This window comes from Armigeres subalbatus, chromosome 1 (assembly GCF_024139115.2).
Source record: "Armigeres subalbatus isolate Guangzhou_Male chromosome 1, GZ_Asu_2, whole genome shotgun sequence".
NCBI lineage: Eukaryota > Metazoa > Arthropoda > Insecta > Diptera > Culicidae > Armigeres > Armigeres subalbatus.
In genome coordinates, this window is record NC_085139.1 from 202,349,348 (window position 1) to 202,357,823 (window position 8,476).

Sequence of the window (8,476 nt, forward strand, 5' to 3'; positions counted from 1 at the left end):
ACGATTTTGTTTGACATTCTTTGTATTAAGTCGGTTTATTTGTTTTCGGTCAATTTATCTAAACAAGTCTCGTTGGCTCCTCCTAGAACAAGTATATATGAATCTAGTACAGTAATATAACTTTGACCCACGCAATCTTCCTAATTTTATTTAGCTTGATGGTGGAAAATGGCAAAAATCTTCATAGCGCTAATTCCACTGTTTCACTCATTGCTATCTCTGTTATCCTTCCACTTGAGAAAATGATGATTCTCACATTCACATAGCATGAAACGTGGATTATGATAGCCTTTGGTCGCATCTTTCCTTATCTGTTTTATAGTCCAGATGTTTTAGGCGTCAATCGAGATGCGCTTAGTGTGTAAGGCCCAGGTTCAAAACCCGTCTTTGGGGTCGTACACTAATTACGTAAGCATATTTTCTGGGTTTTTCAAATCCCCATCCCCCCATATAAGATTTTTCCTAAACAAATTATTTTTTGTTTATATAGAGCGTAAGAAAATGTTAGACGCCCCTCCCCCCTCCAGTGCTTACGTAATTAGTGTACGGCCAAAATGTTTTATAAGGTAGATGAGGTTGTCGAAGAATACAGCATTTCATTCCTCGATGGGAAGTGTAAGATTAGATTGAATGTAGACACAAACACATAATTAGTTAATGATATGGAAATGCTAATATCATCTTCCAAACTCGGACGTACATGTTCATGATAGCATTAGAGGCGAAAGTATAGAATTGATAGTTCCGTTAGGATACGGCAGGCATGAAGAATGTTTTTATAGAAGTCGATTTGAAAGCGAGCGGAGGGCAATATTTGTGATGGCACATATCACACGACCTTCCTTCTGCCAAGCTCCCGTATGAAGGGGGAGGGAAGAATATCAGTGTGGAAGCTGATATATCTCCACTGGCAAAAGGAAGGTGGTTTGACTTGCTCATATGCCATCGCGTGCGGAAGGATTTGCTATCGACGAGTACTGTCTCCGAATTTCTAATATGACATCAGCATTTAGTCGAATAGGATTTTTATTGCACAGTTCTGTTTTCTCATTGCGTTAATTTAACATAATTAGTTCTTATTTTCTCGTAACACGGAGCCCAATGCAAGGGCCGGCTGTTTTTTTTTTAACGAAGGTAATGGAAATCTGCAATCAGACATCTGGATGAGGCGAACACAGGTAGTGTGGAGTTGGGATCACCACTCTCGATCTACTAAAACTAACTCCTTCCTCTCCAGTCATTCCCCCGGCCCGCAATTAAGCATTACTTCGGGGGATGACTATTGGGCATTGCGCCCCACATGTCGTTAACAAGTGCACGTATGCGCCTCAACTCTTCGATACTCCCCATGCAACACATTTGCACAAGACATACTGGCACCACATGTGCCCCAACACCTGCCTATGCCGCTTGAATGACTGCAAGGTGAAGACTGGGTACCCTGCAGGGAGTACCCCATGCCGCCATCTCACAACATAGACAGTCCTCATTCAGTATGGTGCTCACCCGTCCTGCAACAAAATGGCACCACTTGTCTACCAAGTCGGAGGCGACCCTAGGTTGATGGCTCCTATGCCGCTCCTACCTCAGCTACGAGGCAGACCCTTTCATGTCTCCTATTTCTGAGGTGCCGCAGAGGCATCAACCCCCCGACACTCCTGCCAGTCATAGCGAGACTTTCGTGTCCCCTACTTCTGAGGTGCCGCAGAGGTATCTGCCCCCGACACTTCTGCCAGGCCTAGCGAGACTTCACTCATTCCGTCCCTGACAGCCGGATCACACTACTGCCTAAGCAGCCACTCTGACCATACGTACCATGCGAGTCTGACTTGTGTGCTCGCTCATACATTCAGTCCCAATCGCTTGCACCACTTGTGCACCACTCTCTTTGACATTCAGTCACTCACTCAGTGGGGGTTGTAATACCCCCATCTCCCATTTTTATCCACTCTGTGCACCTCCTGTGCATCGTTTGGGCGTGGAACACCCGGCACGTCACGCGTGCCTAACACTCCCCTACCCGGGCTTTGATACGGCCAATAGGTTCGGAGAACGGGTACTTTGCAGGTAGCACCCACCTATTGACATTTCGAAGCCCAGATAGTCCTCAGCCAGTGTGGTGGTCTCCCCATCCTGCAACGGGGTGGCACCACTTACCTTACATGTCTCCGATTTCTGAGGTGCCGCAGAAGCATCAACCCCCCGACACTCCTGCCAGACGCAGCGAGACTTTCGTGTCCCCTACTTCTGAGGTGCCGCAGAGGTATCTGCCCCCCGACACTCCTGCCAGGCCTCACCAGACTTCAGTCATTCTAACACTACCGACCATGCGTACCATGCGAGACTTACTTGTGTGCTCACCCATACACTCGGTCCCTCACTCTGTGGGGGTATTACGAGTAATACCCCCAACTCCCATTCGCTTGCACCACTTGGGGGTGTGTGGGTACCACCCACTGCCACCCGCTTGCCGCCGAAGCAGCCCTCACTCTGTGGAACCTCCACAGGCTCCGTTAACGACCTGGCTAATTGTTTCACCCCCCAGGTCATTCATCCCTTCGGCACGGGTCGCCTGACACCTTGGGATTCGGGGTTAGGGGCTTGTATGCTTTAAGCGGCACACGGTCGCTTGATAGGGTTTGCTTGCGGATATGTGGTTTTTGGGAGGGAATTAACAGAGCCCCCTTTTAACCCCACCACCTCCTAGGCAGAACCCCCTGACTCGCAGACAGTTGGGGAGGGGTCGTCAAGCCCTTGGACATGGTCCCGGCTGTTTATTTAATGCAATCTGTGCACTGCCCATGATCGACGAGCTCGGTGGTCTAGTGGCTACCGCTTCTACCTTATAAGCAGGAGGACGTGGGTTCAATTCCAGGCTCGTCCCTTTCCTACTTTGTATTTCTATCTTAGTTCTTTCTGTGTTTCACGTTCTATCAAAACGATTCCTACTGTTATAACCTTCCACACAATCCTAAAACCTACCGTGGCACCTATGAGAGGTCGTAGAGTTCTCTGCATCTTTCTTAAATAGGTGTCCAACTAACCATCCTTCCCCTTCCTCGGCATTCGCAAATCGCACAATTCGCAAATCTCATTCAATAGTCTTGGCTTGTACCACCAATTTGTGCAAATTGCTCAATGCTAATGCTAATGCTAATCTGTGCACTGCCCATGATCGCATATTTGTAACAATCGCATTTTTGTTCATTTTGTAAAAAGCCTGTGAATCGTTCAGAAAGCTCAACTTACTGCATCTATTCCAACAACAGTAAAGTAGGCTTTACTAAGTATCTAGCTTATCTGTGGTAAGCTGTAAATGATTGAATTTGTGGGGAGGATTGACAAACGATTTACAAAATCCACCAAAATGCAAATGTTACAAATATGCGATCATGGGCAGTGCATTTGTCGCAAATTATCGCGCACTGTAAGTGAACGAATGCAAAATTACAATAAAATGTTGTACCATCGACGGATGGACCATTGTGGCCACCTAAAAGATCCGGAACATTCGTAGAGCGCCGCATTTTTTTAAAAACTATCGATATCGAAACCTGAATATAGAATTGTTGTTGTGACCCCCATACGGACCGTTCTGACCATCCGGTGGATGATCTGGAACATCCGCAAAAATGGTTAATTTGAAAATTTCATCGTAGAGCGCAGGGATTTTTTTAGAACCATTTCTTGTCGAACCCTGAGTGTGGAATTGTTGTGTCCCATACACGAACCATTGTGGCCACCGGGTGGTCCCCTTGAAGCATATCCAGAATCTTTTGAAACCTTTTGCTGTCAAACTTTGAGTATTGATGTTGTGACCCAGACATGAACCATTATAGTCACTGGGTGTTCCACTAAATTACACGGAAGATCCGTAAAAATACTCAATCCGAAATCCATTTTTGTCGTACCCTGAGTATGGAATTGATGTTGTTAAACAAACAGTTCTTGGAATAGAGGTAAGAAACTATAGAGGACGATTGTCGCTGGGGTTCCCTTTGTTATCGTTCCCAAACATGTTGGGTACCTATCTGTCAAAACGTCCTGATTTTTCCTTTGCTGACATTTAGTGCCCTATCTTCGCTAGCAAAAGATGTTTCGCCAGTGACAACAGTGACAATCTTCCTCTATAGTTTATTACCTCTATTGTTCTTGGTGATCATTAGGTATGTGGCTCCCGGAAAGAATCTGAACTTTCAGTTGCTCGGCATCGGTTGTACACGGCGCAAGCGATTGCAGATGTTTTCTGCCGGAATTAGTTTTGCTTTTCAATAGTGTGCCTGTTATCTTTGTTTTGCATCAGTCAGTAGGCGCACCATCGGGTCGTTTGCTTTTCTACTGTGCACAAGCAAACGTGAAACGGATCGTTATGAGTGAGGTGTTTATTAATACGGTTGAATCCTGTTTCTCGATCGATTCACCCCGACCCTCGTGGGTAGAGATTGCGGAGTTCGTAAAGCAATTGGAATGTGATGTGTCGCATGTGGAAGCTATCTACAAGCTGACAGAAAACCGAAGCATTTGCATCAAGTTTACTTCGGAGGCTGTGATGTTAGAATCTCTTCGAAAAAATGTGAAGGTGTGTATGATGGTAGCGGGAGGTAATACTCGTTACCTTCGAGTGTTTGATCTACCACCGGTGGTATCAGACAACGCACTGTCAGCGGTTCTCAACCAGTACGGAAAAGTGCATCGTACCATTCGCGAAAAGTTTCCTCCTAACCTGGGATTGGACCATGTCTGCACTGGTGTTAGAGGCGTGTACATGGAAATGGAGAAGAAAGTGCCTCCGTCAATCGAAGTTAACTGCCGAAGCGTAAAAGTTTTCCACGGCAGTTTAAAGAACACGTGCTTCTTATGCCAAGCGACAGGACATCGTCAAAACATCATTATGCATTCACATTATTTCGGATCATCCTTCAGACCCACGCGGCGGTGGCTACAATTGCCCATGTGTGTGTGAAATGTATTGGAATTGCAACGCAGCTCCGTAACGCAGAAGCATTGAAGCAACATTACTACCAATCAAACCACAGCTGAAGACAGACGTGTTTTCATTATACCGGTATGATTAACTTCCCTTGGAGTGCCAATAGGTTATGGGCCCAGCATTCGAATCAAGACCGATGTAGTTTGAAGATATTTTTTTACTGTAGAATCAAGCATTCTGCTGAAAATGTAGAAGTCGTTTGTGAAGCTCAACGGTGCCAATTACGACAACTGGAGTTTTCGTACGAAGCGTCTTCTGCTCAAGGAAGGATCTTAAACCGCCGTAAACGATAAGAATCCTGAACCGAAAACCGCTGCCTAGAAGGCAGCTCTCCGTTGAAGACAATCAGTTGGTACTCTGCTGCCGAAGCATGGGAGAAGCTAGAAAAATTCCACGTCAAGAAGACACTCATCACGAAGGTATCCGTGATGCGCAAGGTTTGTTGATTACATTTGGACAAGAATGAGAACATGGAACCCCACGTTTCGGCCCTGACGGATTTTTTCGAGAAGCTGAACGATCTGCAGTTTAACAATCTACTGAGCAGCCCACCGGAGGAGTACGAGATCCTCGTTACTGCTCTGGAGGCCAGGGCGGAGAAAGATCTAACGCTGCACCTGGTGGAAAGAAGCTGATCAATGAGTGACAGAAACGGGTAAATCCGATCAAGATGGACGACAAATCAGAGACAGCATTGCAAGTAGGATCAAAGGCGGATTCTGACAGGTCCTTTTTTACAAGAAACCCGGCCATATGAAGATCAATTACGAAAAAATCAAGGTTTTGAAACCGGATAAGGAAAACAATCCAAGGTAACCAAGTAACAGAAAGTTAACAGTGTGGTGAAAAATAACGGCTCAAGTGTTGTGCATATTCATTTTTGGTATTATTCCTTTGGTATTTTAACTCTTATGCAGGGCTAGTTCATAACAGAGTATGGTATCATTAACAGAATGAGGTATTATTGAGTCAATTCCTCCTGCTGAACTGAACCAACCTATTCAGTTGCTGAGTTAGAAGTAGGTTTATTCGTGTTCCGTCAATACAAGAAGTATGCATCTTTGGCGACATCGGCGTTTTGGACATAGATATTGTGATGCTGTCATAAAGCTTACGGATCTGGCCCAAGGAGTAAACATGAAGGGATACAGTTGCAAGGAGGTGTTTGAAGCATGTGCTCGAAGTAAAATGATATTTCCTGACGTTTGTTGACTACTACAGCAAATATACGGTCGTTTACATTTTGGGGAACGAATCCGAAGCACTGAAGAAGCTGGAAGAATACGTGGAGATAGCGAAAACCCAGTTCAACCAGAAAACGAAAATGCTGCGACCCGACAATGAACGTGAGTACACTGGCAAGCGTGTGAGAGCGTATCTGATGCGGATGGGGATTATTGGTCAATTCACTGCTCCCACAGATAACAGATATTTAAGCTAGATCAAATTTTATTGAAAATCCTCTATAATCTTTTGAATTGATATACGTTGGCCCACTACTGCCATCTACTCAACTGATTGCGGCAGTACATACCGACGCAGCCAATGGATTTGACAGCCGCATTCGGGCTGCGTTTTCAATAACAATGATCCTTGCGCCATCTCCAATCGATTGCTATATAACCCGCCAACCCGCACGTTTCCCGGGGAAATAAGATAGGTGGTTTAAGCGCCACTCCTTTCGGAGACCACCTTCCAGATATAGGGCTGAAGACAATGTAGGGGGAAAAGGGGAAGGGAAATCGATTTACAAGCGTAGGGATTAGGCGATTACGAAATAATACTTACGACCTGTTATCATCACTGGATGACCTGAACAACCCTGCGAATCCTGCTAGAAACGAATAGGGAGAAATCGTGGTTGTTTCGGGGAACCGCCCCAGCAAAATACAATAAATTACAAGAATAATCACGACCGATTAACATGCATATATTTAATCAATTTTATTAGAACATACTACTCGGGATAGATTTTCCTCAAATGGCGGTTCGCCTGCATTTACTCTACCAGTAATCCCAATAACAACATCCCACTACAAATGTTCAGTTTCGTTCATTTCATACATGTAGGGTAAAACGACCTATTATGGAGGGGTTAAGCACCGTGTCAAAACAAAATTCATTACAAAAATTCTTCAAAAATTACCTGTTGGTCGATTTCCACATTGTAGTAGTTGATTAGGATGCTCGTTAACTATAGTATCGTAAATATTACGTCAATTGTGCTGAACTTATGTTGTTTTGTTTTTATCACAATAAAATCAAACTACCGCAACAATAGGACGCAGTTGCCTATCGTTGCGATATTTGTTGAAGGTGAGTCCTATTGTTGCGGTATTGCATGTAATTCTTATGGAGAGTAATACCGCAACAATAGGACCTTAGCAATACCGCAATAATAGGCTCAAAGGATTGAAATTTTTAACGAAAAATGTTGATTTTTCATCATTTTGAACGGAGTTTTGTCAAACAAAAGCTGTTCTACTTGTTAATCCGAAGAGTTTTAGCGTACCCACAATTGTTTTCATTGGTATTATATCCAGAATGGACTTTTTTAACACTACCGCAACATTAGGGCATACCACAACGATAGGACGTTTTACCCTATTTCGTCTCTTCATGTTTCCATTCTACTCTCTGCCTAGGCCTACTGTTTGCTTTCCCTTACTATCTTTCTCTATCTGTCTGTCTTCATTCGGGTGTGTTGAGTGCTATGCGTGCAGTGTGTTCATTACGGGTCGGTTTAGGTGTGTGTGCTCAGAAGCGTGGCTGTCAGCGCAAGCGCGGGGACTAAGGACAGCCACGTGAAAGTTTCGATTGGCACGCTACTTACTGTTAGTTCTTCGGTAGCGGCGGGAACTGAGCCATGCGCATGGACTTATCTAATCATGCATGATTACTTACGGTTTGCTTGCTTTGCGTACGCTTGGAGAATTCGAAAATCAAACGGTTGTTCCTTCGATGCACCGTTGATCGAAGCTCGCGTCGATGACGTCGACGCAGATGATCTTCCCTCCGGTCTGTGGGCTTCACGCGGCGGCGATGAACGGATACGGTCTTCGCGGTGATGAACTGTATGTGGTTGGCGCAATTCGATGATGAACGCGGATGACTGCAACCTCTGCCTAGGGCGCGCAAGTCCTCTTCCGGTCGACGTACTTCCGGAAACCCTCGTAGCTGACGGTGGGGTCAGAAGCGATTGTTGGCTTTGGGGTGCGATGTGTGGGGTTTCGCAGTATGCCACAAACCTAATTAAACACGTGGTGTCGTTCGACGACATGATTAGCACACACACATAATGTACACAATACTGACCGACAAATTACCTGCACAATACTAAAACGCACGCACGAAACTAGTAGCTATACGGAATTTGGCACTTTTCCCTAGCTGACTCAACTAATAAGGGAAAGACTTTAGTAAAATTAATTAAATTAAAGCATGCTAATATTTTGTTCACCTTTAAACACACATCACGGCGCGACA